Source organism: Sinocyclocheilus rhinocerous, unplaced genomic scaffold (genome assembly GCF_001515625.1).
Source record: "Sinocyclocheilus rhinocerous isolate Xijiao unplaced genomic scaffold, SAMN03320098_v1.1 scaffold191, whole genome shotgun sequence".
NCBI lineage: Eukaryota > Metazoa > Chordata > Actinopteri > Cypriniformes > Cyprinidae > Sinocyclocheilus > Sinocyclocheilus rhinocerous.
The window spans coordinates 817,437-820,382 of record NW_015625580.1 but is presented as its reverse complement, the minus strand read 5'-3'; positions in this window follow the sequence as shown (position 1 = coordinate 820,382).

Below are 2,946 nucleotides of genomic sequence, written 5' to 3'. Positions count from 1 at the left end.
GTTCTGCTATCTGTTCTGCAAACTATAAAAGGTACATCTGTAATACAGGTAATAGGGGTGAATCATATCGCATCGCATCAGTAGCTGCTTCATATGTATCTTTAATGTATCGTATCGTTGGCTATGCATCGAGATGCGTATCGTATCGGCCTGAGTCATGAGATGCACATCCCTAATCCACACATGTGCTCATGCTGATTGCAGTGTCAGCTAGATAACATATGTATCCTGCTGCTTGATAACTGAAGCAAACAGAACCGATCACAGTAAGAAAAGAGAAACAGAAAAAAATAGCCTCATGTGGGAACAATTGCTTCTGTTAAAGAGTAATGCTGTTTTCATGTTTTCGTCTTGATTAAAAAATTATGAATTCACATTGTTAATACTTGTTTTGGTCAGATGAATTAACTGTAATCAATTCAGCAAACCAAATGTCATAAAAGTGTTTTCTCCTTGATTACATGATATTGAACAGTTTCAGCAAAACATTCAGCTCTGTTGTGTGTAAGTGAGCATATTTTCATTTATATTAAAACTGAGTGAATCAGTTCATTTTTTTTCAATCAACTGAAACAATGTAAATCAATGAATATTATATCAGTGAACACTGTAAATATTTTAAATATGGACATATACATATATATTATGTATAAATATGTATATTATTTATACATAAGTGTTTTGATTGGTTGAAAAGAGTTACATTATTCAGTCAGTTGTAAAATTAATAAAATGTTCAATAATATGCCCTCATTTGTATTATGATGATGTTCGACGGACAGTCAGAGACTCAGGCTGAGTGAGTTCATATGAATCAATACCATCCTTTACATGATTTTCTTCTCAATCTCTTCTAATTCTTTTTGAGGGCTTAATATTCTGTATTGGTAAAGAACTTTTGACAGCAACAATAGCAGTAGTTCATTCAGTAAGCATGTTTCTATTGGACCTGCATCAGTTAAAAGGCCTCTAAAAAATGTTGTAAACCTATGCAATGAAAAATATGCTGGAATAATTTTTTTTTTAGTTTTTTTCCCAAGATGTTTTAGAGCAAAACTGCTTGTGGTTTATCACTGTTGTGTCATTCATGTCATATTCTATCCTAATAGAATTATTTTACTCCTGTATGAGTCTCTGGTAACTTAAAAGTCTGCTTTGTAGTTTGTCACTGTAACATGTGTAACCACTACCACAAACCTACCCCTCAAAAGACACATGTTGTGTTAACCCTTTAGAACCTAAAGATAAAATAGGCAGTTTTCACTCATTTTGTTTTTTTGAGTATAAAATTATAACACAATGTGGTATCTTCAAGTGCAAGGTGTCATGGCTTTCAGGAAATTACAGTTATTGTACATTATTGTGTGTGGTGAGTTAGTAAATAGAATGTAATAAATAGACAAAAAAAAACGGGAAGAAATTTAAATTTCTAAATTTGATTTTTAAAATCAGAAAACTCATGAACGAAAGAATCTAATGCCTCAATCTTGAAAAAGGAACTATAATACAAATATACAAGTCTTTTTGGGACACTGGATTGCACAGTTTTCACTCAGGAGCCATTTGTTTTACCCCAGTTCTCCAGGAGTTTTTGGATCCTTCAATCCAGCCATTTAAATGTGGTGCTCTCTGAAGCAGTTCCTGTCTAACTGCAAGCATAGTCCCACATCACATTCCTGGCACTTCCATGGGGTGCTCCTTTTGCATCGTATGCAATGACGCCGACCCATGCTGGCCCTCTGTGAAAGGTCTTGAGTGTCACTCACAGGAACAGGCAGATGATCGCATCTCTCTCTCAGGCTGCCATCCAGGGGAAAACCTGTGAGCTGCGCAGCTAGCAGCTTCTGAATGTTTTGCCGTGTCATGTGCTTGTCATGGTGGATGGCACACAGCTCTTTGTGTAAAATAAAGCTGTTGGTCACTGCAGTGTCCAGGAAGTGCAGGAAAATTGTCATGTACACTTCCGTGTTTTACGGTGCACCGAATTTGTTCCGAGCATCTGGTCAGAGGTGTCAACTCCTCCCATGTACTTACTGCTGAACTGCTGTTGGCCTGGGAACAGGGACCTTCTCTTTTCGCCCATCCTCTGTCGTCTGCCACCTTAGCAACGTCTCCCCGCTGTACACTGTGTGGACATTTGTGGATGGCTCATTTGCTTCTTCGTAGGTAACTGGAGAAACCACACTGGGAAAAAAAAATAGAAGCATGCGTTACAAACTCACTATATATTCATAAAAATACTTTTCATTATAAAGCAATTTATTAGTAAGAGCAAAATTGTAAAAAAAATTTACTATAATAATAATACAATAACAATGAAATAACAATAAAAAATAAAGCCTGCAGTTGCTTACACACAAGCATGCAAACACATGCACGTACACACATACACACCTATACAAAAACATGCAGATATACACATGCCCGCATACATGCACGCATGTACACACACATATGTATACATCTTGTGTGCAAACACAAACAAGAATGTGGTGAGAAATCTGGAGAGGGGTAGGAAATTAACATGGGCTGATGTATACCCTGAAGAAATAAATAAGTACGTAGGTCTGCTTCTCATCATTGGGGGTGATGGATCTGCCAAAATAGAGGGACAATTTTCCAGCACTTCCTGGACATTGCAGTGACCAACAGCTTCATTTTACACAAAGACATGCATGTACACATTCACACACACATACATGCACGTACACACACACAAATATACAGATATACACATAAATGCATGCACACGCACACAGATACCATTTTTCTCTAAGAAGGAACATAGTTGTGAGGATACTGCCTTTTCTAGTATCTATGACAGAAAAGGGAGATTTAAGATCGGTCTGTAATTAACTAATTCTCTAGGATTAAGTTGTGTTTTTTTAATGAGAGGCTTAAAAACAGCCAGTTTAAAGGATTTTGGGACATATCCTAATGACATAA